Source organism: Arachis ipaensis, chromosome B02 (assembly GCF_000816755.2).
Source record: "Arachis ipaensis cultivar K30076 chromosome B02, Araip1.1, whole genome shotgun sequence".
Lineage (NCBI taxonomy): Eukaryota > Viridiplantae > Streptophyta > Magnoliopsida > Fabales > Fabaceae > Arachis > Arachis ipaensis.
In genome coordinates this window covers 106,803,280-106,810,659 of record NC_029786.2, presented here as the reverse complement: position 1 = coordinate 106,810,659, position 7,380 = coordinate 106,803,280, and the positions used below count along the sequence as shown (strand labels likewise).

At 29.2% G+C, this 7,380-nt stretch overlaps 1 long non-coding RNA gene across 1 annotated transcript; it reads right to left on the bottom strand.

The window, feature by feature from the left end:
- Nucleotides 3,202-4,677, bottom strand: LOC110269110. Its single transcript, XR_002358204.1, has 2 exons — nt 4,356-4,677; nt 3,202-3,426 (listed from the first exon to the last, which is right to left on the bottom strand). It is a non-coding gene; the product is annotated as an uncharacterized LOC110269110 (long non-coding RNA).

The window sequence follows — 7,380 nt, the reverse complement described above, 5'->3', positions numbered from 1 at the left end:
ATCTGACTTTTCCATAAAAGTAGTCATAGAGAACAAGGAGAGGAGAGAAAAACTGCAATTTCGGAGCAGAAAATGAGGAAACGGATGGCAAAATCGGAAAGAGCTCACCAAAAAACCTTAGGGAGGGTCCCACTTGTCTGCCACGTCAGCGCCACGTCAGCAGCCACGTCAGCGCCACGTCAGGGCAACGGAGACACGTGGCAGCCCGTGAGAGGATGAGGAGGACGAGCTGGCGTCGAGGTGGCGGCCGGGTCAGCGCGCGGGCCGGGTCGGGTCAGGAGCGGGTGCGCGGGTCGCAGGGAAGGCTGGTGGCGTGACACGTGGCGGCTTCAGGATCGTGGGATCAACAGCAAGATCCAACGGCTACTGAAGCATCTCGGGGGAGGATCAATGGAGGTGGACAGCGATCTTATAGCGGCGCGTGGCGGCGCGTCCAGGGGCTTCTGGCGGCGATCTTGACGGCGTTGGAAAGCTGACGACGAGAGGATCACAACGGTGCCGGAGGTGACGAACCAAAGCGTCGGAAACAGGTCGAAAAAGGCGAGCAAAGAGGCACGGGTGGTAGCTAGAAGGAAGAGCAACCTGGTCGTGGCAGCGTATTTCGGCGGCGCGTGGAGGCGCGTCTGACGGCGGATGGCAGTGGTTCTGGTTGCGTTGGAATCACGGAGACAAGACGAACAAGATGGTTATGGGGGTGACGAACCAAAGCGTCGAAAAGAGAACGAAAAAGGAGGCCAAAGAACACTGCCGGAAAGGAAAAACAATGGGGTTATGAACTAATATTCATTGAAAAAAAAGGACCTAAGCTCTTGATACCATGTTAGAAACAAGAGACTGAGAGAGTAATCTGAAAGGTGTATTATTGAGTTGTGATAAAAAGTACAATATATAAGAGGTATTTATAGGTGCTAAATAAATCAGAGTAATAAAGGCATAGAATCCTATAATTAATATACAAATATACTACATAAATATAGACGATACTAATTGATCCTAATTGATGCTAATGATTCTCTAACACATATAATCTATTTCTTGATTTTTTAATGATGTGTCATAGGCTTCATTGCATTTTCTATGACATGTTTCAAGATTGTAGGCATCATCAACACTTGAAACCCACACTTTTTCATTATCACGAATAAAGCTGTCGAATTCAACATTAACATAACAAACAATTGTTCCGATTATCAATATTATTAGTACACAGAGCACATCATATTTAGTTATATCTCTCTTCCTCTGTAATTACAAGTTCATGATAAATAAAATTAGGCTTTATATAAACCTAAAATCATTGTTAATATTATTATATGCAATATGATTCTCGAATTCATTATTAAAATATTTCGTCACTAATTTGTGTCCCTTCCTTATTTTAAGATTAATAAATTGCCAATGTAAGTGAAATAAAAAATCTTCACTCTAGTGAAATATTATCTTAGAATTCTTTATTATTATTTCGATTTTGTTTAACTCTTCCTTGATTTCAATAAAAGGTCATCAAATTACTTGACCCAAAATATAATAAAAAAATTGCAAAAGTTAAAAAAAAAAAAAGTTGAAAATATAATATTAATATTGAGTATCTTATAAAACAGTGAGAATAAAGAAAAACTTATTATTGTTGAAAGAATAGGCTGATGCATTAGAAAAGAAGATCGAACAAGAATGACATTGAAATTAAAAGATAGGATGGTTGAAATGCTACAATAATGTGTTTTTTTCTTGCTAGGATTTGTGTTTTTTTATCTTAAATTTTGTACTTAGTTTTTGTTTTTGCAAAACTAATGTCTAAGTGTTTGAAGAAGCAATCAATGATGAAGTTATAAATGATGCGCTGATACATATTCCAGCAAGGTGGGTACTCCTATGAAGATATTATAATTGTCTTCATGTGATGATTTTTCTTTTTGACCCTTAGATGATGGATTGTAGGGTTAGATTTTGATATGTTATAAAAGTGTTGTTTTTATTTGAAGTGTGGCCAAATCAATAAATAACACTTTTATACAAAACATCTTCATAAAAAGATGTTTTTTGTATCTTCATTTGAGTAGCTCCCTTCCAGCAAAAGGTGCATTTAAATTGTACAAACAATAAAATATCACCAAATAATAATATATATTGTCTATCTTACTATTTGGAGTATTTCTGAATTTCTCGTAATAAAAACGGAATTCATCGTTGGCTCGTTTGGCCACAAACCATGGCAAAATAAATATTTGCAAAATATTTTAATGCTAAAGTTCGTCTTTATGTTTGTATTCACTTTTATTAGATTTGGCCTTTTTGGGTTCTTGTTTCCTTTTATAGGGTGTTTTTATTCTCCTTATTAGAGTAACAACGTTATTCCTTAATGTGCATAGTGATTTTATGTCACTTTTTTTTTTTAGTTTGGACAACACTTACAATGAAGCTATATATATATATATATATATGCAAGAGAATTATGTTATATAATCAGAGCACTCATGATTACAAGTATTGATTGATTGAAACCAATAAGCTTGTGATTAATAATAAAAATTAAGGTTTAATTACTCTATTAGTTTTTATAGTTTCACCAAATTTTTAATTAAGTTCATATATTTTTTTCTTTTTAATTAGATCCTTACATTGCTTTTAATTTTATAATTAGATCATTTTCATGTCAAAAACGTTAAAATTAACAGAATATTTTTCCTAAAATACATGCGGTCAATTTGCGAAAAAATATTCAGTAAAATCTAATGTTTTTTACACTAGGAATGACCTAACTATAAAATTAAAAGCAGTGTAGGGATCCGATGAAAAGAAAAAAGATATAGAGACCTAATTGAAAATTTGGTAAAACTAGAGGGACCAATAGAGTAATTAAACCTAAAAATAAAGATATTTCCCATAATATGTTTCTTTTATTTAACCATTTACTATCAAAAGTTTAATTTTGATGTACGGACAGTCTATATCGTACAATCACATCGGTTCTTTTAGATGATCATTCACGAAGTCAACGTAAAAGATAGTTATTTTTATTGATGTAGCATTATGTAATTGAATGTATGCACAAAACTACTTTACACTAATAATACATCAAAATTAAATTATACAATCAAAATTTTGAAAGTCAAATGTATTAAGTATTAACTGAAGTACATGATGCAATTTTTTGCCCAATATTTATGAAGACGCTTGAATCTAAATGGGATTGAAACAAAATTACATTAAATTCTTAAAATCCATACAAAGAAGAGTATACTACGTTTCATAAGACTTAAAAAACTAAACCATTAATAAGAATTTAACCAACACGCAAAGTGAACAAAATGAGATACTCCATAAACTCATAGAGTGGTGGACTTTGGCGGAACAGGACGGATGGATGGACATGTCCGTTTGCCAACTCTAACAGCAGCTTATCCTCCGCCCCTTATGGCTTCCTTCCTCTAATACAATAAAATGTGGAAACCAAAATCACTCTTTTAACTATCCATTTCTTATACTATTAGGACCAATATTACAAATAATATTATAATCTATAAAGATATAATCATTTATGTTGTCTTCTTTTATCTGTTTAAGTTTTTAAAAGAAGTGATTGTATGATATAGTATTAGAATTTTATGGTAAAAAAATTTACAGTTTGATCCTTGGTGAATTACAAAAGAAAAAAAAATAGTATAAGACAAATAAAAAAAGGCCTATGCAAAAATTAAAGAAACCCAAGAGAGTCTCTTATTCGAAAAAAAATGTTAAAGATATAATCATTCATATTGCCTGATCCTAAGTCCTATCAGTTTAAGGCTTTGGAAAAAAATAGTATCATACTAATAATAATTCATTTACTTTTGTTATGATACTACTTCTTCTAAAAGTTTAAACTAATAATAAAATCAAATACATGAAATCAATCATAAAAATTTTGATACTATATCATTATATTACTTTTTCCAAACACTTAAGTCGAGACATGAATATTTTAAGTGTTTTTCATAATTCTTTTTTTTTTTTCATTTATCACATAAAAAACCCTAAACGAACTAATATGATATAATTTAGACTTTATTATTAGAAATTCTACCGATTCCACTTGATCTAATTGAAATCCTGTAAAAAGAGCAGAGGTCTCCCAAGATGTAATTTTTATACCTAAACTAAAATCTTAGACTATTATCTAATAAAAAAACCAAAATAGTTACCACCTTAACCAAATTGCACGCTAATACTCCTCACAGCAAAAACTTAAAAAAAATATATTAAATACTTACTATTTATAAAGTACTATATTTGATAATACATTAAAAAACAAACTCACAAACATAAAAAAATAAAATATATTAAATATTTTTAATAATGTAGTAAGTGAGGTGCACCTTTTTTTTTAATATGTTCCTTTGTCCCCGGAATACTCTCTATAAATTTTTTCTCTAACTCTCTGCACAGTTTTCTGCATCTTTTCCATCTAGAGTATGATAGTGATGACGAAAATTTGTTATAGGTTTGGTCGCATTCTTTGAAACAGGCATCTCGATCTCGATATAAATGAGAATCATCAAGAGATGGATACCACGGTTTTTCATCATCATGAATAAAGCTATCAAATTCAGCAATTACAGAATAGATAATTGTTCCAATTATCATTATTATTAGTACATAAAATATACCATATTTACTCATCTCTTTCTTCACAATTACAAATTCATGATAAATCAAAGTAGCCTTTATATAAACCAAAAATCTTTCTTAATATTATTAAGATTATTATATACATTCTCGAATTAATTATTAAAGTATTCTATAACTAGTTTGTGTTCCTTCTTTATTCTAAGAGTAGTAAATTGCCAATGTAAGCGAAATAAAAAATCTTTACTCTAGTAATTAGTAAAATATTGTTATTGTCATAGAATACTTTATTATTTTAATTTTGTTTAACTCCTTCTTGAATTCAATAAAGGGTCATCAAATTACTTGACTCAAAATATAGTCGAAAAGATTGCAAAAAATATAAAAAGTTAAAAATGTAATATCAATGTTGAGTATCATGTATAAGAGTGAGATTAAAGAAAAACATGTTTTTAATTATTTAGATATCTTTTGTCCTTACCAATATTCTAGAGCACTTTTAAGAACATAGATTACATATTTATTCATTCTATTTGTATTTCTAATATTTTAAAATTTTTAATATAAATAGTGTTCTTCCAATAAAATTTAATATTTCTCCCCACCATCGTATTAACCAACCAACTAAGCAAATATGTATCACTACAAAAAATTATCGAAATACCGATCGATTTAGCGACCGATTCTGGTGGTCGCTAATTAGAAAATAATTTAGTGACCGATTTTTGAACAAGGCCACCAAATCCCTCACCAAAAAGTATCAATCACTAAATCGGTCGCTAATATAATCGGTCGCTAAATGGTAACCAAATTTTCGTCGCTAAATCGGTCGTTGAGTAAATCGGTCGCTAAATAGCGACTAACTTTTCAGTCACTAAATCAGTCACCAATGAAATCGGTTGCTAAATCTTTTACTTATTTTTGAAAAGGTTAAATATATCTTTTATCCTTAATAACTATTATTTTGGGGTATTTACAAATTCCCATACTACATCTCTGTTTATTCAATTTAGGGTAAAATATATTTTTTGTCTCTGAAATTTGGCTAAAATTTTAGAAATATTCTTAAGTTTCATTTTGTTTCAGTTTTGTCCCAAAAGTTTTCGATTTGCGTCAAATATACCCCTAACGGCTAATTTTTTAAAAAATTTAAGACCAATTCAATAACATTTTCATAAGAACAACCCTCAACAACATAAGCAAATCAAGCATAATTTTTATGCATTATTGTTAAATTGGTCTTAAATTTTTGAAATTTTAGCCGTCGAGAATATATTTGATGCAAATCGAAATTTTTTAGGACAAAATTAAAACAAAATAAAATTTAGAAGTATTTTTAAAACTTTTACCAAATTTTAAAAATAAAAAATATACTTTATCCTTCAATTTATTACATATCAAATCTTTTTAAATTTTAATATATAATGTCTTTTCAAATTCCAATAAAATTTAATATTTCTCCTCCAATATTTTTTTATATAGTTAAATTTTTTGTTGCTTAATTATTTCAATTTCACTATAACTCCAACACGGTTGCTATGACCCCTCATCGTTCTATTAACCAACTAATTATGTCTTCATATAAATTAACATATTACTGGCAACAACAAATTATAATGTTTTATAATCATTGTTAATATGTTTTGTTGTACGATCTAACTATTTGGAGTATTTCTAAATTTCCAACATTGTAATGAGAACTAGGACTCGTTGGTTCGTTCAACCATGAACCATGGTAAAAAATGTATTTACAAAATATTTCGATGCTTAAGTTAATATTTATGTTTGTGTTTACGATTATTAGATTTCGTCTTTTTTTTTTTCCCTCTTCTCTTCTATAGGGTATTATTTTTCTTCTCCTTATTGGACTAATGACTTCTTTCTTGATGTACATTGTGATTCTTAGTTATATCATGATTCAAAATCACTTTCACATATTATTATGAGAAACTCTTGATTCTGAGATTCAACATCTTCCTAACTCAATGTTCTTTCTACTATTATCTTCTTGTCTTACTTTAAAATTTCTTCAATTGATCCAATTAGGTTGATTCTTTCTTTACACTTTACCATTGCTTTTAATTCTTGCCCTATACATATACCTATTAGGCATTAATTTAGAAGTATATAAGGCTCTGTCCCTTTCAAAACATTCAAATTATCTTGGGTTAAACTCGTTTTTTCTTCTTGAGTTGTCATTATCTCATATATTTCATAATGACCGCTAATTTTTTTTATATGCTTTTTTATATGTTTTTTACCGGATTTGATTTAAAATTTAAATATAGAAAAAATATTTAATAAAAAGAATATAATATTGAAATGTTAATAAATTACTTGTGAACATACACCTTTTTTTTACGCAAAGACTAATTGTGCATAATAGTATTATATATAAACAATCATTAACCCAGTATAGAAAACGCTTCCAATATTGAAGTTCTCAAATCTTTATGCTTATGTCAGAATATTTATATTATTTAGATGCCAAATTTGATGAACTTAGAATAAATATTCCTGAATTATTGTATTTTATATTATTAGAACCAAAATTAAAGGTAGTATTCATCATATTACATTAAGTACTAGGTGCATTTATTTTCCAAAAACAAAACTCACAAAAATTAAAACAAATAAAAATAAAACACATTAAATACTTATCATTAATAAAGTATTAGGTGCACTCATCAATATTTATTATAAAATGAATAATATTATATATTTAAGTCTTTTTAGTTTTTATTAATTAAGTCTAACTAATAATCAAGTTGATCT